Raw genomic sequence first — 22,110 nt, 5'->3', positions numbered from 1 at the left:
AGTAGGTATCACCTCCAGCTGATCCCGATACAAACCCAAATTAAGGAATATGCTACTAAATAACTGATCTGTATTTCTCAATAATGTCAAAGTCAGGGAAGACAAGGAGAGACTGAAGAACTGCCACAGACTTGAGGAGTTGAGGATATGGGACATGCAGATGCAAAAGTGGGGAAACTGCTCAAGTTCAAATAATGTCTGCAGTTGGTTAATAGTATTGTACCAATATCAATTTCTTAAATTTGATACAGTTATGTAAGGTGTTACTGTTAGGGGAAGCTGGGAGAATGTAAATGGAAACTCTGTTGTTTTTGCAACTTTTCTCCAAATCTAGAATATATATATATATATATATATATATATTTTTTTTTTTTTTTTAATAAAAGGACAGAATAAGGGGCACCTGGCAGCTCAGTTGGCTAAGCATTTTACTCTTGGTTTCGGCTCAGGTCGTGATCTCAGGGTTGTGAGATCAAGCCCCAGCCAGACTCCATGCTCAGCGGTGATCTGCTTGAGATTCTCTCTCCCTCTCTCTCTGCCCCTTCCCTTCACTCACATGAGTATGCTCTTTCTCTCTCTAAAATAAAGAAATAAATCTTTAAAAAAATTTTTCTATAAAAAAGGACAGAATACATTTGAAAGCAGGTCACTTTTATGCTCCACAAAGAGTTTACCTTTAAAGTTCAGAATGATCTGGTTTCATAGACACTTATGGACTTAGGGTGTGTAGAGAGAAGTAGACTTGTGCGTCTATGGAGAAAGAATCAAAAATCAACTGTCAAGGTAACTGAGATTTCCTTCTTGCTTTGCTCCTTGATGACTCAGTATTAATAGGTTGTGGTTTCCCAGGTTTGTACAAATGAACTCCTAGATCATATTACGAATAATCACAATTCTTTGCATGGGGTAATGTAGCTCATATGATACTTTGTTCTAAAACATAAAGCAAGTACAAAAACTAGTTGGTGTGAATGTTGTTGACTTGAAATCAAATATTGTGTTTACCCTATGACTTCTCTGGCCTCCTGTTGAGCACCAGTGTCCTCAGAGCAGATCTAGAAAGACTATATCCCTTAATACAAGGCTTTGGTAATAGGGATCCAACTGATGGGAAAGAAAACAGGAAAAAAGGGATATTCCCATTCTGACTAAACTCTCAGGACTTTCTGAGACTAAAAATAAAATTTCAAGTAACCAGAAAGGTTTGCAGGTCATCCTGGTTATGAAAATCACAGCAACCAACAATTGCTAGGAAGTTTGGATGGTGCCTTTTGTATTGATTGCATCAATGAAACAGCTGAAAAGAGCAGAATATTCTCTATTTCTACTTTTTAAAAAAAAAAGTTTTTATTTTTTTTAGGTAATCTCTACACATAACATGGGGCTTGAACTCATAACCCTGAGATCAGGAGTTGCATGCTTTACCAACCAGGCCAGCCAGGCACCCCTACTTCTATTTTTTGTGTGTTTTAAAAAGAAACATGTATTGGGGTACTTGTGTGGCTCAGTCAGTTAAGCATCCAAGTGCTGATTTCAGTTTGGGTCATGATCTCAGGGTCTTGAGATTGAGTCCCATGTTGGGATTCTTTCCCTCTCCCTCTGTCCCTTCACCCCCACTCTCATGCACTCTCTCTCAAAAATAAATACATACATACATACATACATACAATAGTTTGTTTTTTTAAAAAAGAAAAAGTGCATTTTTAATTTGAATTCAATTAATTAACATATAATGTATTATTAGTTTCAGAAGTAGAAGTCACTGATTCATCAGTCTTATATAACACCCAGTGCTCATTACATATGTGCCATCCTTAATGTCCATCACCCAGTTACCCTAGCCCCTAACCCCCTCCCCTCCAGTACCCTTAGTTTGTTTCCTATGATTAAGAGTTTCTTATGGTTTGTCTCCCTCTCTGATTTAATGTTTTATTTTTTTCCTCTTTCCCCTACAATTCTCTGAAACATGTATTTTCAAGAAAATTGTATTATTAACAACAGGGGCTATATGTTCTTTCTTAATCTATGAAGAATAACACTGGTCGAGTAGGGAAAAAATGGCTCCAGCCAGGACCACCATGAACATTGTGCATATTGTGCAAGGCAAAAAAGGCACCCAGTGGGGCTGAAATCCATCCATAGTTGCATTACTATGCACCTATATCCACCTAAAGGAAAGGATGCTTTTTCCTAATTACACAAAGGTGCTGATTAGGCTAGTGTTAGCTTAACAGTATCTGTGACCATTGAGGGAAATAGATTGGGAAATACATGTTTGTCATGGCAAAAGGGGTTTTGATGACCTATAACTATTGAAAATTCTTTACTATTTTATGGTAGATATTCCTTTCTAAATTTCTTGTTCTTGTTGAGAAAATGAAGCTCTCTGCCATCCCACTATCACCACCTGTGTATCCTTCAGAAATTTCCTATATACATACAAATATATATATGTATGTGTGTATACACACACGTACACATACATGTATATTAATTAACACAATTGGCAGCTCACTATTATATCCTTTGCTTTTTTTTATCCTTTGCTTTTCAAAAAACATTTAAATATATCCTTTTTATTATTCTCTTTTTCTCTTTTTAAAGATTTTATTTATTTATTCATGATAGACACAGAGAGAGAGGCAGAGACATAGGTAGAGGGAGAAGCAGGTTTCATGCAGGGAGCCCAATGCAGGACTCGATCCCCGGACTCCAGAAACACGCCCTGGGCTAAAGGCAGGTGCTAAACCGTTGAGCCACCCAGGCATCCCACCTTTTCATTATTCTGATAAAATATACATAATATAAAACTTACCATTTTAACCATTTTGAAGTATACAATTCAATGGCATTAAACACATTCATATTGTTGTCCAACCCTAACCACCATCTATGTTCACAGCTCTTTCATCATCCCAGACTGAAATTGTCCCCATTAAACAATAACTCCCCACATCCCCATCCTCCTAGTCTCTGCTGACCGCCATATTACTTTCTGTCTCTATGAATTTAACTATTCCAGATACCTCACATAAGTGAAATTGTAAACAATTTGTCCTTTGGTCTCTGTCTTATTTCACTTAGCATAATGTCCTCAAGGTTCATCTATGGTGTAGTGTGTATCAGAATATCATTGATTGTCAGGTTGAATAATATTCCACTGTGTGCATATACCACACCCTATTTATCCATTCATCTGTCAGTGGACACTTGGTTTGCTTCGACATTTTTGGGTATTGTGAATTATGCTGCTGTGAACACAGGTATACAAGTATCTCCTCAAGACCCTGCTTCCAATTCTTTTGGGTGTGTCCAGAAACAGAATTGCTGGATCATATGGTAATTTTATTTGTAAGTTTTTGAGGAATGACCATAGTGCTTTCCAGAAGTTGCACCATTTTAGATTCCCAACAGTGCACAAGGGTTCTAATTTCTTCACAACCTTGCTAATACCTGTTATTTCTGTTGTTGTTTTTTTTAAATAGTAGCTATCTTTATAGCTGTGAGATGGTATGTCATTGTAGTTTTGATTGTATTTCCATAATAATTAGTGATATTGAACATTGTTTCATGCGCTTATTGGCTATTTGTATATCTTCTTCGGAGAAATGCTTTCCCTGCATTATCTGTTGAAAAGACTGTCCTTTCCCAGGGTGCCTGGGTTAAGTGTCCAACTCTTGATTTCAGGTCAGGTCATGATTTTGGGGTCTTGAGATCGAGTCCCATGTTTGGCTCCGGGCTTGGCACAGAGTCTGCTAGAGATTCTCTCTCTCCTTGTCCCCTTACCCCTCCCCTACTTGCATGCTCTTGTTCTCTAAATAGATAAATAAAATCTTTAAAAAAAAAAAAAAAAAAGACTGCCCTCTCTATATAATAAGGTCTCGGCACCTTGGTTGAAAATCATTTGACCCTACACATGAGGGTTTATTTCTGAGCTTTGTATTTTATTCCATTGGTCTATATGTCTTTCTGCTGTATCATACAGTCTGGATTAGCATAGCTTTGTAGAGAGTTCTGAAATCATGAAGCTTTCAAGCCCTCCAACTTTGGTTTCAAACAATTTCAAGATGGTTTTAGCTATTTGGAGTCCCTTGAGATGTAAGGGTAGATTTTTGTATTTCCACAGAAAATGTCATGGGATTTTGATAGGGATTACATTGACTCTATCACTTTGGGTAATATTAACATTTTAACAATAATTAAGTCTTGCCATCTATGAAAACAGAATGTCTTTCCATTTATTCATGTCTTCTTTAATTTTTTTTAGAAATATTTTGTACTAAAAAAAAGAAATATTTTGTACTTTTCATTGTGGATGTTCTTCATCTCCTTGGTTAAGGTAATTCCTAGGTATTTAATTTTTTTGATGCTACTGTTAATGGAATTATTCTCCTCATTTCCTTTTCAAGTTGTTTTTTGTTCGTGTACAAAAATGCAACTGACATTTGCATGTTGATTTTGTATCCTGCTCCATCTCTTGCTTTTTAGTTTTTTAGGGTTTTTTTTTTTTTTTTTTGGACAAACATCTTTAGATAAGAAATCAAATAAATAGATGGGGTAAAAAAATATGGTAGCAACTTCACACAAGGGTATGAGACCAAACTTAGAATTACTTGCTCAAGCTATTCAGAATGGAACAGAATTCTTTAAGTGTTCACAATTAGCACAGAAAATATCTGGTTATAGTACTTGTTTTTAAATAGACATTTACTAGTTTACAGTAGGATCCCCCTTGTTACAGGAGACCACTCCCCACCCCCTTGGTATACAGCCTGAAAAGCTAGGAATGCAAATGTTAATGTAATATAAACTTTTATTTACAATTCCAGAATTACAACTTCATATAGTATAACTATGAACAAGTTCACTTACCTTTGGTTTACTGTCTGAGGGAAAGGTAATATAAGAACATAACCTGTCACTTTGGTCTCAGCCTCCCTTTTTAAAAAACATGGATCCAGGATTATAGATTTATAGCAGAATTACTATTCCCAGTCTTTGACAGAAGCTGGGATATGGCATTTGGCACAGCAAAAGCTATTTGCTTTGGCTTCTTGGATAGTGCTATGTATACTGCCTAAATGGTTTCATTACAACATCTCTAGATGTATAGAAGCCCATGTACATGCATCAACCTCATTCCCTTCTGCAGAAACTTTTACTTTTAAATCTGTCTACCAAAATCTTGACAATGACATTGGTTCCAGATTTTGACATCAAGATCAAGCTATCTGAACGAGTAAATTCAAAAGTTCATTCTTAATTTTTAGAATTTTCAGGGTTATAAAGAGTTTATAAATAACACTATTCACAAGCAAATAATACTGACCTGTTGATAATCATAAGAAACTGAATATATTGTTTTGAAAAACATAAGGAATTTCATTAGGTTTAGATAAATTCAGATTACAAATAAAACTTTTCCAGACTATTTAATCAAGGTACTTAAAATGTACACATTCTGAGAACACCCCATTATAGTGACATTATTTCTGAATTTTTCTGCATTCAACTTAAAAGGTGTTCTTCCCAAGAAACTGTATTTTTCTGTCAAATGAGCTTGATTAGATAGGCGAATTAGGTTCATAAAATGGATTTATTAGGACGCCTGGGTAGCTCAGTGGTTGAGCATCTGCCTTCAGCTCAAGGAATGATCCTGGAGTCCCGGGATCGAGCCCCGCATCAGGTTCTCTGCAGGGAAACTGCTTCTCCCTCTGCCTATGTCTCTGCCTCTCTGTGTGTGTGTGTGTGTCTCATGAATAAACAAATAAATCTTTTTAAAAAAAGGATTTACTGCAAACTTTATGTATAAATCATAGACATCAGTATAGAAGTTCATTATTTCATCTTCTTGCCTTATGTCACAAAGCATAATAAATCTCATCTGACCTGCAGTAACAAATGCTGAAACAAACCACTCATTGAACTTGTTCACAGTCTTCAAGTACACATTGACAGCCATGTGTACTCATCTATGAGGTTGAGAAGAGCATGAGCTATGAGTTGGTTCAGATGACCATGATTGTCTTTGTTTTTTTTTTTTTTTTTTTTTTTTTTTTTTTCATGATTGTCTTTGGATTCTGCTTTTCTAGCTGGCAAAATTCCATTTCAAAAACTGGATTATCATGGTGGCCAAAAATTATGAAGGAGAAGCTTCCAGACATTTTCTTCAATATATAGCTCCTGTAGGGAGAAGCCAGCAATAGAAACAGCCAGTCACTTCCCTCCATCCCTTGCTTTTTAAAATATATGCATTGAGACTTTTTCACACAACCAATATTTAGACATACCTCTTCATACCTTGGATAGCTTTTCATTATGTGGATATTCTAGGCCAGAGACCAAACCCTGCCAGTTTTCACACCTGAGCTGAGAATAGTTTTAAAGTAGTACCTTCATAATAACTTCTATTCTGACTTTAGGCCCACAAAGCCTAAAATACCATCTGACCTTTTAGGAAAAAAATTGTTAATTCTTATTCTAAAATTCTACAGTCGGCCAGTAGCCTACTGAAAGGCCATTTGGAACTGTTTTCAATCCTCTAAATTTCTATCAATAAGAGGGTATGGTATGGGTAAGGGAATTCACATAGTCAGAGCTAGTGTTAGGACTAGAATGCGTGCTAAAATGAATATAGACATAGAGGATGTTGAGTGTCGTAAGGGCTGTTTGGTGAGAAGTTTTACGGGGTCTGAGTTGGGTTGTAGAAGACCATAGGGGGCCTACCGTATTAGTTGCTTTACGAAGTTGTGTATATCCTAATACTTTTTGTTCTCCTAGTGTTAAGGAGCCCCTGGTGAGAAGGATTGGTATGATGAGTGAAAGGATGTTAAGTATAAACATCATATTAGGGAGAACAATTGAACCTCTGGGAATAAAGGTTTAAGTTTTAAGCAATTACCGGGCTCTGCCACCCTAACAAGCCCTTCTCTCGAGCATAAATTAAGATAAACAAGTTAGATTAAGATAATATTATCTGTTAGTTTTAAGGCACTTTAATAAAGTGGGCCTTATTTCTCTTGTCTTTCTGTTCTGGGAGAAATTATTTAGTAGATAGAAATGGACCTGGATTACTCTGGTCTGAATTCAGATCACGTAGGACTTTAATCGTTGAGCAAATGAACACTTAACAGCTGCTGCACCATTAGGATGTCCTGATTCAAACATTGAGGTCGTAAACCCCATTGTCGAAATGAACTCTCAAGTAGGATTACACTGTTATTCCTAGGGTAACTTGTTCCATTGATCAAAATTTTTGGATCAATAAATGATAAGATATTTTGACTTGTAAGTCTAGATTTTTATCACTCAGAGTTTATTTTGTTCCCTCAGGTCACCCCAACCTAAATTGCTAGCCCATAATAGAAAATTGTTATCCCTGATCAGTTGAATTAAGTCAATCTATTTGGGTTAGTTAATTAAAGCTCCATAGGGTCTTCTCATATTATTATTTTATCCTTGCCTCTTCACGGGAAGGACAATTTCACTGATTGGAAGTAAGAGACAGTTAAACCCTCATGTGGCCATTTATACGAGTCCTTATTTAGAGAACAAACACTTATGCTACCTTTGCATGGTCAGGATACTGTGACCCTTTAACAAATGTCACTGGGCAGGCAGTGCTTCTGATACTGGAAATGCTGGAGGTGATGTTTTGGCAAAGAGGGATGGTTTATGTTTGCCAAATTCCTTTTACTTCTTTTAATCTTTCCTTAGTCAAATACCAGTGTTGAATTAACAATGAGTTTGATAAGCGTTTTATTGTTGGATTAGTTTTATCTTGTCATTAACTATCAGTGGTTATCTGTTCTGATGTAAGCTTATGCAAGAAGAAATAATTGTTACTCATGTTAGTATTATTGTTTCTATTATTAAATAGATTAACCTAGTATCATGTTAGGAGCTGGCTAAATATTTTTGGTATTAAATTAGGTTCATTGTTGAGCTTTCTTAATTGATGGCTGCTTTTAAGCCTACTGTGGTATTATTTATTCTTACTCTCTAAACAAGGTTGTATCCTTTTTTCTGGAAATCTGTACCCTTTTAGATTACATTTTAAACTTACATTAGAATTTTAGGATTTTTTAGGTAAGTTTAAAGTTGAACTGAAATTCTGTTCTGGGTAACCAGCTATTGCCAGGCTTGTTAGGCTTTTCACCTCTATCTATAAATCTTCTCACTGTTTTGCAACCTAGATGAGTTCATCCCAGTGGATTGTTCATAGGTAGCTCATCTGGTTTCGGAGGGTTTAGCTTAAGTTCTCTGTTAAATTATTCTAGTAATAATAGTAATTCATTATGCAAAAGGTAAAAGGGATAATCTGTGCTGTTTATGACTTTTAAGATTTCTTTCACCATTCCCTTATGGTACTTTCTCTATAGCTCCAATTAAATTTTCTATCTCCTATACTTTTATAATGTAACTGCATGTTTTGTTTGGTTATCTTATGAGAATTTTATTTGTAATTGTCTGGGCTAGCCTTAGTTCAAAGTGGTCATTCCTACATGAAACCTTCTGGGTGTGAGGTGCCTGGGTGGCTCCTGCAGTTAAGCATCTTCCTTCAGCTCAGGTCATGATCCCGGGGTCTTGGGATCGAGCTCTGCATCGGGCTCCCTGCTCAGTGGGGAGCTTGCTTCTCCCTCTCCTGTTGCCCCTGTTTGTTCTCTCTCTTTAAAAACAAAACAAAACAAAAAAAGAAATCTGGGTGTAAGCCAGATGCTTCATTTAAGCTACACTTTGATTTACCCAAGCACACTTTCCAGTACGCTTACCTTGTTACAACTTATCTCCTCTTGCGTTTTAGTGCTTTTAATATGTTTAGGTTTTATTACTTGAGGAGGGTGTTGGGCAGTATGTACGTGCTTCATGGCCCAATTCAATTAAGCTCTCCATTCTTAATTTACTACTAAATCCACCCTTGGTTTTTAGTTTCATAAAAACTTCTGTAGGGTGTTCTTATATAGAAAAGGTAGCCCATTTCTTCCCACCCCATGGGTTACACCTCTATCTAACTTCTTTATGTATAATGATTATGCTTACTTTTTTTTTCCTTTTAAGGGTTTGCTGAAGATGGCAGTATATAGACTGGATTAGCAAGGGGTGGTGAGATTTATCAGGGTCTATTGATTATAGAACAGGCTCCTCTAGAGAGAGAGAAAGCACCTTTGAGTTTTAAGCTTTTGCTAGTAGTTCTCTGGTGAATTATAAATGACTTATGTTTAGGGCTAAGCATAGTGCGATATCTAATCCCAGTCTGGGACTTAGCTGTAGTCAGAAATGTTAAAGTCACTTTCATAGTATATATTTATAATAACTGTAGTTTTTTACAGCTTAAATTTTAACTTTAGTATATAATCATCTTTAATATGCTTTATCCCGTAGGCCTATTAATGTGGGTTAATTGTATGACTACGGTGGGCTGGCGCAAAATTTACCAATGCTTTTTAATATAGCTTTGTTGAACTTTCACTCATGGCTTAATTTTTATCACTGTGGTATCCTGTGGGGTGTGGTTGAGCATGGCATCATGAGCTACGTTATTCAGGGTGCTTGATACCTGCTCCTTTCAATCATTTATGATTTGGAGGGCATTTTCACCGGGGTGCAGAGGCTTGCATGTGTAATCTTATTAAGAACTAATATGAAGGCCAGGACCAAACTTTTATGTTTACAGAGTCTTATGACTCATCTAAGCATAGTGCCTTGCTTTATTAATTAAACTACATTAACAGGTACTGTTTGTTAAAATTTGGCTTTAGGGATCCCTGGGTGGCGCAGCGGTTTGGCGCCTGCCTTTGGCCCAGGGCGCGATCCTGGAGACCTGGGATCGAATCCCACGTCGGGCTCCCTGCATGGAGCCTGCTTCTCCCTCTGCCTGTGTCTCTGCCTCTCTCTCTCTCTGTGACTATCATAAAAAAAAAAAAAATTAATTAAAAAAAATAAAATTTGGCTTTATATTTTATGGTGTTAATTTATGTTACTTGTGAAATTTAAGTATTGGTTGTTTTGGGTTTACATGATGAATATATTCAATAGGTGGGAGGTAGACTGAAAGATTATCTATAGATAGATTGTAAAGTATTAGGCCTGTGTTATAATTGATTATTTGATTGGGATTATTTAATCTATTATGTAAAATTTGTAGACATCTTAACCTTATACATGTTGCATATATTTAGTCCTGTTTTGGGGGTCTGGCAGGACAATTAGTATTTGTATACCTTTTAAGATTATGGGAAGTAAGAAAACTACAAGTTATTTTACTGTGTCAAGACCTTTAGTTATAGCTGAGTGATACCAGTCCCTCCCACCCCACCAACTAAAATTTAAAAATACCAAATGTATGACATCACAGTTATGTGTAATCATGGGCTTATTAGTCATTAGTCCATCCAGATGTCCTATTTGAGAAGATTAGCAGGATAGGAGTAAAAAATTACTATATTCATGAGGTAAGAACCAGATGCCAGGTATAGTTTCAGTATAGAAACCCCCGCATTTATATGGACCTGGAGCGAGAAGAGGACTACTTCCCACAAAGGTTACTGGTTTCTCAAGGCTTGCTGACTAAGCTCTTCTGGACTCAGTGAAGTGCATTTTTGCTCTGAAATATTGCTGAGAATTAATTTTGACTTACATGTCCCTATGTAAAATTAATAATTACATGTACATGCTTATATGCAAGAGGCATTCCATTAATGCACGATAATACATATGGGGGGTCCTTATTGTATGTATTATTATACATGGAATATACATGCCCAATGTGGGGCTCAATCCCAGGACCTGGAGATCATAACTTGAGCCAGGCAGACACTTAACCATCTGAACCACCCAGGTACCCCAATGCATTTTTTTTTTTTTTTGACAAATAATGGAAAATGGCCCTGGAAAGAAATCACAGCCATTTATTTCTTATCAGCTGTGCCTCTTCCCTACATGCTTCCAGTGTAAATACTTTTTTTTTTTTAAGATTTTATTTATTCATGAGAGACACAGAGACAGAGAGAGAGAGAATGGCAGAGACACAGGCAAGAGGGAGAAGCAGGCTCCATGCAGGGAGCCCGATGTGGGACTCCATCCCGGGTCTCCAGGATCACGTCCTGAGCTGAAGGCAGATGCTTAACCATTGAGCCACCCAGGCATCCCCAGTGTAAATTACTAATCTTTCTAAATTTTGCTGTCCCATTATTGGAATTTCAATTCCTTTCATCGTAAGTTAGCTTAAGCACTTTTCCTTTTTTCTTTTTAAAAGATTTTATTTCTTCGAGAGAGAGAAAGTGAAAGACAGAACACGAGCGGTGGGGAAGGGCTAAGTGAGAGGAAGAAGCAGACTCCCCACTGAACAGGAACCCCAAAATGGGGCTGGATCCCAGGACCCCGGGATCATGACCTGAGCCAAAGCAGACACTTAATCGACTGAGTCACCAGGCGCCCTGGCTGAGTACTTTTTCATTTATAAACTGCATGTTCTTGACTTTTGCTCATTTTTCTTTCAGGTGGTTAGGTTATTGGTATTTACCAGCTCTTTTGTTTTATAACAGTTCTTTATATATTAAGGCAACTGGGTTTTGTCCTATGAATAGCAAACTTTTTTTCCAATTTTTTCATTTTCAAAGACTTTTTAAAAAAGGAATTTCCCCTAAATAGACTTTATATGTACATAAATGTAGCAGTCTTTTCCTTTATGGCTTCTGTATTTTATGTCTTACTTAGGAAGATCATCCCTATTTGGAGACAATCAAAAACAACCCTCGACTTTTCTTCTGGTACTTTTATGTTTTTAAAAGTACCTTAATCCATCTGGAATTGACTTTGGTGTAAGGAGTAAGGTATGGCTCCAGCTGGCACTCAGCTGTCCCAAAGCCATTTATTGAATAATCCATCTTTTTTTTCACTGCTTTGAAATGCCACCTTTCCATATGTATTTGGGTCTATTTTGGATCCCCTAATTTGTTCCATTGATCTATCTGTACATTCATATGCTATTTTAAATTTCTTTAATTAAGTATAGTTTTATAATGCCTTTTATTATTTGGGATGGATAGTCTCCCCTGCTAACCTTCATTTATAGAATTTTTTTGGCTATCCTTGCATTTTTTACTTTTCTTATGAACTTTAGAATCAGCTTGTCTCATTTAAAAGTAGATATTTGCATTGACATTGCATTAAATTTCCAGATAAATTCAGAGAGAAAAAATATGATTTTTTTCTATTTGAAAAGTGTGTTTTTTTTTCATTTTAATTTATTTATGATAGTCACACAGAGAGAGAGAGAGAGAGAGAGGCAGAGACATAGGCAGAGGGAGAAGCAGGCTCCATGCACCGGGAGCCCGACGTGGGACTCGATCCCGGGTCTCCAGGATCGCGCCCTGGGCCAAAGGCAGGCGCTAAACCGCTGCGCCACCCAGGGATCCCTAAAAAGTGTGTTTTCAATTAAAATTAAAAAAGAGGGGATCCCTGGGTGGCGCAGCGGTTTGGCGCCTGCCTTTGGCCCAGGGCGCGATCCTGGAGACCCGGGATCGAATCCCACGTCGGGCTCCCGGTGCATGGAGCCTGCTTCTCTCTCTGCCTATGTCTCTGCCTCTCTCTCTCTCTGTAACTATCATAAATAAATAAAAATTAAAAAAAAAAATAATAAAATTAAAAAAGAAAAGATTCTTTGCCAAAGTTTTAAATTTGAGTTTATTTAGATTCATTTTAATTGACTTTATTTCCCAAGTATTCTGACTTCTGTGGATATTGTAAGTGGACTTTCTTCTATTATTTTCTAACCAGGTCTTTGCCCATCAAAAAGCAATTGCTTTTTTGTATGTTAAATTTGTAAGTGGCCACATTACTGAGTTTTCTTACTATTTGTTTTTCAGTTGATTCTCCTGGGTTCCCAGATATGCAAATATATCACCTGTAAATGTTGATAATTTTACTTTCTCATATAAGTGAACCACACTTTTCTTCCAGGATTTGTTGCAGGGCCATGCAAGGAGCTCCTGGGTCTGTCCTGGAAGTCTGTGTCTGCAGCTGAGATATGCCAGCTCCAATGGGCTCTGCTCTCTATTCTGGGTCCCAATGGCTGATTTCCCACCAGCATAAAACTTCACAGAAAATTGTTTTAAGCAGAGGAATGACAGGATTGTATCTGGAGTTAAGATCAAGGATGCACTTTGCCAGGTTACAGAGAGAACAACTTGTTGTCCAAGGGGAAGAGATGGGTTAGCAGAACCGCCCAGCCTTCGTGGTGAGAGCACCCAGCTACAATGCAGCGGCCCACCCTGAGTGCGACTAAGCACTTAATGAGCATTTACTAAATGCCCGATATTGGCCCGGTCGTCCTGGCCTCTTTGTGCTGCGTTCACAGATGAATGAGTAAGGTGCCCCAGTCTCCCAGGCAGCAGGTGGTGGTGCTGGTGTTGGGACTTGGCTGCTGAATCCCCGTGAGGTGCTGGAAGGACAGAGAAGGAGTCCTGGAAAGGTGAGGTTTTGGGAGGCTGCTGTGTGGCCGGAGAGCCAGCAGGAACAGAGGAGGAGAGCTGGTGTGGGACCCAGGAAATTTAACAAAAATCCCCTACCCCTGGACAAGCAGAGCAGGACTGATTTCATTTTGTGCTACACCCGCCACCTCCCCTATGACCCCCACATGACCTGCTTATTGCTTAAGGCGCTGCCCCACCCTAGTCGAGCCGCTGGGCACACCCTCATCGGAAATCGGCTCATAACAATGTAACCCTGCTCTGTGCCCACCAAAACTGCCACCAATTCTGACCAAAGTAATAGGCCAGCTCAAATGGATACTATAGGGTAAGGTGTAATTCAATCGGCCACCTGCGTGTGGACCGACATGACTGTGCAACTTTCTGCGTATCCCATTGGCCACTGGCCCCTATAAAGCTGCTACGCCTCTTAGTCTCGGGGTCCAAGTCCCTGCTCCGCTGTGTCGGGTGCACTTGGACCCAAGCTCGAGCTTGTAAATAAACCCTCGTGTGTTTGCATCGGTGTCGGCTCCTTGGTGGTTTCTCGGATTCGCAATCTTGGGCACAACACTGGAACTGGAGAGGGTTTCCACTCTGCGCAGGCCAAGTGGAAGTCCAGCAAGCAGATGGCACCACAGGTCCAGGTCAGAGATTTGGGAAGAGTCTTTTAATTTTTTTTTTTTAATTTATTTATGATAGTCACACACAGAGAGAGAGAGAGGCAGAGACACAGGCAGAGGGAGAAGCAGGCTCCATGCACCGGGAGCCCAATGTGGGATTCGATCCCGGGTCTCCAGGATCGCGCCCTGGGCCAAAGGCAGGCGCTAAACCGCAGCGCCACCCAGGGATCCCAAGGGAAGAGTCTTATTTCCCAGAAACATCGAGACTTAAGGCCTGCTTCACAGTGGGATTTCTGCTGGGTCCTGGGACATCCTTTCTGGAGCCCTGGGGATGGCGAACCCAAGGATCCAGTGTCATTATTCTCCCAACTGGTGTGAGCCTAACCTCTCCACTATCAGCCATCTCCCCTGTGACATGCCCTGGGCACTGGTCCCTCTGCCACACTGACTTTCTTCACTGCCTGCCTGACCACTCTGCTATTCACCAGCTGGGAGACCTTGCTCAAGTTTTTTAACCTCTCTGGGCCTCCATCTCCTCATCTGTAAAATGGGCATGCCAAATACCTCCCTCCACTCCAAGGGTGGTTATAAGGATTGAATGAAGGATTAATATACGAGTGAGTGCTATCTAAGTGTTTAAGTAAGTTAATGCAAGGAGAGAATTTTGTATGGGACATATTATGAGTTTTAGGAAGAAGGTCAGTTTTATTTGAGGATGAGACAGTCAAGGACGTCCTTGACGGTCCACTGTATTGTGGGGAAGCAGGCCATGTGATAATTATCATTTTGTCAGCTTCTTTTACTATTAGCTATCAGGTCTTCTCCAGTCATTCTTTTTTTTATGTTATATATCTTTAGCAGTGAAAAAAAAAAACATTTTTATGATGTGTATAATCACATAGAAATGTGTGTGTGTTGTATGCAATGCATTTTCAGAAACTGAACACACTCCATAGGTAGCACCAGATCAAGAAACAGAACACGAGCAGCCTTCCTGGTCACTCCCCAACCACAGGGGAACCACCATCTGAGTGGACGCCTGACTTCGTGGTTGCCTGTTGTTACACGGCCCATAAATGGAATCCCACAGCGTGCACACTGCCAGCTCCAGCTTTTTGGGTTCCATGTTATGTGTGTGAGATCCATTCATGCTGCGGAGCTTAGCAGGAGTATGTTCATTCTCATTGTGTGAATTTTTCTTTCAAGTATTTTCATTGTTATAAAAGGTTGTGTCGTGTAAACAAACCACAATGTGTCCATCCTTCTGTTGATGGACAATTGGAGCTGTTTCCAGGTAGAGGATGGTAAAACAGAAGTACTGAGAACATTCTTGCCCATGACCTTGGGTGGCTTCATGCATGCATTTCTCTTGAGTATACAAACTTGCAAGTGGGATTGCTAGCTCAGAGGGTATGGGTATGATCGGCCTAGGAAACTGTCAAGCAAGTTTCCCAGGTGGTTATACCAACTCACTCCTGCACAGAGTTAGTTCATTTTAAGGACTGAAAACTTTATTTTTTTAATAATGAAATAATTCCTGTATTTGAATAATTCGAATGAGGCTTGGTATGGCTTGTAGTGATCCCAACTGTCTTCATTTTCAGCAGATGATTGTAAAATGCTGCTCAGGGAATATAATCTGCTTTCTATTTACTGGAAGTAAAAGAGAAAGATTAATTTATTAATCTAAGGGCCCAGAGAACGATGGAAACAAGCATTCCTTTTGGAGGGAAGGGGCCAAGGGGGAAACCAACATTCTTGAATCACTCCCCACTATATTAAACTATGAATAATTAACAGAGTGCTAGTGTGAATCTTTGGCTCCAGAGCCAATCTCCTGAGTTCAGGTGCTGGCAGCCCCATCAGCTAGCGGGGCATCCCAGGACAAGGGAAATGACCCCTTGCCTCTGTGTCCTCGTTTGTAAAATGGGAGTACAGTAGCACCTACGTCAGAGGGTGGTTGTGGGATTGAATGAGATCTTCTGTGTGGAATGCTCAAAGCAGGGAATGGCATATCATACATGCTCAATTAAACACAGGCTATTGTTTTGACATCCTCAAAAGAGTAGTAACCGTTGAACATAGGATTCTGGACAAAATGTATTAAAACAAACAATGCTGTTAGTTGCTTTTCCTTATTACCACACAGACCTCTCCCAGCCAGAGCCCTGTTAGTCAGAAACACCTCCCAAGAGAGTAAACACAGCAGGCTGTAAGAGGCCAAGGTTGTTTCAGAGTCTTGTACAAAGGCTCAAGTACTGGTAGCCCAGTCTCTCACTCTCCCTGGCATGGGTTGGGGGGGTGGGGGGGTTGGGGGGTAGGGGGTTGAGGGCAAGTCTGGTAAGCAGTGAGTGCAGCCTGCTGCTGGTTGGAGGAGGAGGAGGGTGGCTGCAGGCAGGCCCCAGCCATGGGTGTGCGGCTCTAAGTGCAGAGGCAGAACAGACAGAAAAAGGTTTACAAGCCTCCAGGCACTTCCATGCACTTGGGCCTTGAAAGGGCTCACATCACAGCAGAGAACAAACAGTAACTGATGCTTATGGGATAAACCTAAGGCATGAAGAAAAAGACAAATAACTTTCTCTGCTCTCTGTTTATAAAGTAAGCAATATTTTTTTTTCTGGTAAAGAGAATTCAGGATTCTTCAACACATCAGTCATTAAGGAAAAAAGAAACGGAGGGCAAATCTTTAGATTGGGACACTTAAAAAATCATATCACTATTGTAATGTGAGCGCCTTATTTGAATCTTTTTATTTATTTATTTAATTTATTTATTCGTGAGAAACACACAGAGGCAGAGACATAGGCAGGGGGAGAAACAGGCTCCTTGCAGGAAGCTCAACGTGGGACTCGATCCCAGGACCCCAGGATCATGCCCTGGGCCGAAGGCAGAGGCTCAACCACTGAGCCACCCAGGGGCCCCTCCTTATTTGAATCTGATTTAAAATATATATATATATTCTTAACAAGGTCAACAGTCTTGGATTTACTCAATAAACTTGCCCCTCTGTGGAGGCCTAGAAAAATTTAGGCCATCCCACCTAAAGTTTAGCATTAGCACAAGTACAGCCATCTGAGGCCCCTGGGAATAAGAGCTGAACTTTACGGGAAAAACTGCAGAATGTCCTCAATGTCTTCGGCAGAGAATCCCATATCAGAAAGACAAGAGAGCCCACCCCCGTGGTAGAAAGTCCCAAATTAGAATGAGAATAGAGCTCAATGCCCTTGAAAGCCCCGTATCAGAATGTAAACAGAACTTGAGAAATTCCTCCACCCCTTCTGAAAATCCCCTAGACCAGCCTATAAAAAACCCAGCTGTCACCCACTTCGGGGTCCAAGTCCCTGCTCTGCTGTGTGGGTACACTTGGACCCAAGCACGAGCTTGTAAATAAACCCTCGTGCGTTTGCATTGGTGTCGGCTCCTTGGTGGTTTCTCGGATTCGCAATCTTGGGCACAACATTTGGGGGCTCCTCTGGGATCCGAGAGACCTCCAGGACCCTATCCAGAGGGTTTCACGTTTGGTGAGTGCACTCTGTTGGGGCCAGGCGGGAAGGGAAACTCCTCAAGATGGCGGATACGCCAAAATGGCTGAGGTTCCTGTCACCACCTCCACTTGGGACGACAGCTTGAGCAGACCCTTACACCTCTCCTTTGGACTTCCCCAACCGAACCCAACGCCCTTCAAACCCCAGAGGAGGAAGTCACCTTTGACTGGTCGAATTGCAATCCTTCCTTTGCATAGTGAGGGTCACTCTGACTGGTTGGATTGCAATCCTTCCTTTGCATATGAGCCAACCAATAGGAAACCGTTCTGCCTTACAACGTTATGTAAACCCCCGGCCACCTTGTCTTGGCGCGACTGACTTCCTCGACTCACTCTCTTTCCCCGGGGAGTCGTGGAACCTCGCCCGAGGGTGCCTGCAATAAAATCTGTTCTTGGACCCTCGCTTGCCTTGGCGGTCTCATTTCCATCTAGTTACTAAAAAACTTAACACACTCAACTTTTTCCACCTTTTGAGCGCATATTCTCTGAGAGCTCTAAACTGTACTTTTACCTGTAGGAATTCCAAGCTGTATTGGGTCGACATTGGCTTAGGTGGATGCGCTGGCCGGCCGTCGACCGGGGGTCTTGAGGAGGTGTCCCTTGCCCTCGCCTGGAGGACAGGGTCCTCATCTGTAAGGAGGATGTAGGTCCTCATCTGTAAGGAGGGCCGGCTGCCAGCCCTTCGGATTACTTTCTGTTTTGTCTTTGTGGCCAAAAGGGAATGTTTGTCTGTGTTATTATGTCCTTGTTAACTGTTTGTGCATTTGTCTGTATTACTGTGTCTTTGTTAACTGTCCTAACTGTTTACGTAAGGAGAGGGAAATTTCAAACTTACTGCATGTCAGAATGGCCAACCTTTGGCGTGGGATGGCCCCGAGAAGGAACTTTCCACCTACCTACTATCTAACAGGTTAAGGCCGTGATCTTCAGGGACAAACCAGACGGCCACCCTGACCAGGTGCCCTACATCCTGGTCTGGCAGGACATGAGAGAGAATTCCCCTCCTTGGCTAAAACCATTTTTACTCCCCATAGCGCACAACTCGGCTGAAGGTAAGGAGAGACTCCAGGTCCACCACCAGACTCTAATGGCAGGTCTCCAGGCTGCCCCACGCAAGCCTACCAATCTGGCTGAGATATGGTTATGTGAGACAGGGTAAGGACAAGAGTCCAGCAGCCTTCTTAGAATACTAGGAGAGAAGAGCTTGCAGGACTTATAGTAGCAGAAAGAGTCAATAATAATAAAGAAAGTCTGGAAGAGCAACAAACCAAACTAAGTGACCGGCAGACCTGAAACCTGGCCAAAATCCTGGCCACAACCATGGATGACCCACAGGAAAGACGGAGGCACCTCAAGAAGCTGGCTTCAGGGACAGGTAAGGAGGATGGCCCTGGTCCCTCTCGGGAGTGCCCTAAGCTGAACAAAAACCAATGTGCTTTTTGCAAAGAAAAAAGCCACTGGGTGAAAGACTGTCCTAACAAAAGACCTAAGGGCCCTGCCAAGATCTTGGAGATGGAGGACCTGGATGACTATGGAAGTTGGGGTTCGGCACCCCTCCCCAAGCCCAGGGTAACTCTCAGAGTGGAGGGACAACCTGTTGAATTCCTAGTGGACACTGGGGCACAACATTCGGTTTTATTACAACCCCAAGGGACATTGGCAAGCAAGACTTCATGGGTGCAAGGGGCCACGGGCACATGGACTACCCGAAGAGCTGTAGATCTCGGCATGGGCCGGGTATCCCATTCCTTCATGGTCATCCCTGAGTGTCCCTACCCGTTGTTAGGTTGAGATTTGCTCACCAAGATGGGGGCACAGATTTGCTTCCACCCCGAAGGGGCAAAAGTCCTAAACAAGGAGGGGCACCCGATTCAGGTGCTTGTCCTGAGATGAATGTCGTCTCCACCAAACGTCCTCAGCCCCAGTGACTGACATTGACCCTTGGCTGTGGGAATTTTCCCAAGCGTGTGCAGAAACTGGGGGAATTGGGCTGGCCCGGCACCAACCGGCCATATACATAGAACGAAAGCTGGGGGCCGACCCTGTCAGGGTCCGCCAATCCCCCATGCCTCTCGTACCGTGTAGGGGAATCACACCCCACATACGGCGACTACTGGACTCGGGCATATTGAGGCCCTGCCAATCGGCATGGAGCACTCCCTTGCTGCCGGTTCGGAGACCGCACTCTAAGGATTACAGGCCAATCCAGGACTTAATGGAAGTCAACCAGCGAGTAGAGGATATGCACCCTACGGTCCCAAACCCATACACCCTCCTCTATTTAAAAGATGCCTTTTGCGCCCAAGAGCCAAGACCTCTTCACCTTTGAATGGACGGACCCTGAGAAAGGCATCAATGGCCAGCTCACCTGGACTCGACCACCACAAGGATTCAAAAATTCATCGACCATCTTCAATGAGGCCTTACACGAAGACTTGGGTGAGTTCCATTCCAAGCACCCTCATTTGATATCCTGTTGGTGGCAGAGGACCAGGACACATGCCTGCGAAGCACCAGGGACTTGCTACAAACCATAGCGCCTCTAGGATACCGAGCCTCAACTAAAAAAAGGCCCAGATCTGCAGAGCAGAAGTGACAAATTAAAGGATGGACAAAAAAATAATAATAAAAAAATATAAAGGATGGACAAAGATGGTTGACGGATGCACGGAAGGAAACCGTCTTAAGGATCCCACAGCCACAAACCGTCTGCCAGGATGGACAGAGGCATTTCCCACCAAACATGAAACAGCACAGACCGTGACCAAGAAACTGCTGGAAGACATCTTACCGAGGTATGGTTTTCCTGTTAAGACTGGATCAGACAACGGCCCAGGATTCGTCTCTAAGGTAACACCGGGAGTGGCACTAGTGCTTGGGGCAGATTGGAAATTACATGGTGCATATAGGCCCCAAAGCTCAGGACAGGTAGAGAGGATGAACAGAACAATAAAGGAGACCTTAACTAAATTAGCCCTGGAGACTGGCGGGACTGGGTGACTCTCCTCCCCTTCGCCCTATATAGGGTGAGGAACTCCCCATATAAGATGGGACTGACTCCCTACGAGATCATGGTCGGTCTTCCTCCACCTGTTATCCCCAATTTAAAACCTGAGGTGCTTGCTGAGTTTGATCACCAACTCCTTTTCTCCCTCCAAATGTCACAAGGAACCCATGAGCAGGTGTGGCCTAAGCTGAGGGCCCTCTATGAGACTGGGTCATCCCTGGGCCTCCATCGATACCGGCCAGGTGACTGGGTGTATGTGTGGAGATACCAACACCCGACACTTCAACCTCACTGGAAGGGACCCTACATCGTGATCCTGATCACTCCCACCGCTCTCAAGGTCGATGGAATTACTCCCTGGGTCCACTACACCCACGTCCGGCCAGCTGACCTACACACCTCTCTCAAGGACTTTGTTAAGACTGCACCAGTCTCACTTACCCCACTAATGTTGCTTATGCTCTGTCTTCTTCATGCCAGAACCAATCCCCATTAGCCATTTAAAAACGTGCACCCAATTCAGCCTTGCTTTTAAAGTCTTTTAAGGGTTAAAAAGATGGGAGCATCTTAACTGTAGAGAGGCTTTTGCAAGCAAGGGGGGTGGGGTGGGGGTTATGTGATGCCCCAAATGAGGAGTGTTGCTTCTTTACTGACCACTCAGGAATAGTCTGGGAATCTATGGCAAAAGTCAGAAAAGGTTTGGCTAGACATTAACGGGACAAGAACAGCAACAAGGTTGGTTTGAATCATGATTTAATCATTCCCACTGGCTCAGTCTGAGACCAACCCGGACCCATGATTGGGTCCTTCCTTAGGTTCCTCTGAGAGGGGGAAATGTGGAGGCTGAGAAAAATTAAGGCCATTCCACCTCAAGTTTAGCACAAGTATAGCCATCTGAGGCCCCTGGGAATAAGAGCTGAATTTTATGGGAAAAAATGCAGAATGTCCTAGGCAGGGAATCCCATATCAGAAAGACAACAGAGCCCACCCCCGTGGTAGAAAGTCCCATATTAGAATGAGAATAGAGCTCAATGCCCTTGAAAGCCCCATATCAGAATGTAAACAGAACTTGAGAAATTCCTCCACCCCTTCTGAAAATCCCCTAGACCAGCCTATAAAAAACCCAGCTGTAAGCCACTTCGGGGTCCAAGTCCCTGCTCTGCTGTGTGGGTACACTTGGACCCAAGCTCGAGCTTGCTAATAAACCCTCGTGCGCTTTGCATCGGTGTTGGCTCCTTGGTGGTTTCTCAGATTCGCAATCTTGGGCACAACACCTCTACCTCAAAAAAAAAAAAAAAAAAAAGAAAAAGAAAAAGAAAGAAAAAGAAAAAGAAAACAAAAGAAAAAAAACTGCTTAAAAAAGTCTGAATCTGGGATCCCTGGGTGGCGCAGCGGTTTGGCGCCTGCCTTTGGCCCAGGGCGCGATCCTGGAGACCCGGGATCGAATCCCACATCGGGCTCCCGGTGCAT

The 22,110-nt window shown here is 41.8% G+C and overlaps 2 pseudogenes; one reads left to right on the top strand and one right to left on the bottom strand.

The window, feature by feature from the left end:
- Positions 1–5,513: 5,513 nt before the first annotated feature.
- On the bottom strand, positions 5,514–6,176 carry LOC112673441 (trafficking protein particle complex subunit 2-like; annotated as a pseudogene).
- Positions 6,177–18,326: 12,150 nt separating this feature from the next.
- On the top strand, positions 18,327–21,858 carry LOC112673359 (uncharacterized; annotated as a pseudogene).
- The last annotated feature ends 252 nt before the right edge of the window (positions 21,859–22,110 follow it).

This window comes from Canis lupus, chromosome 24 (genome assembly GCF_003254725.2).
Source record: "Canis lupus dingo isolate Sandy chromosome 24, ASM325472v2, whole genome shotgun sequence".
Classification (NCBI taxonomy): domain Eukaryota; kingdom Metazoa; phylum Chordata; class Mammalia; order Carnivora; family Canidae; genus Canis; species Canis lupus.
The sequence above is the reverse complement of the archived record's forward strand: the minus strand, read 5'-3'. Positions and strand labels throughout refer to the sequence as shown.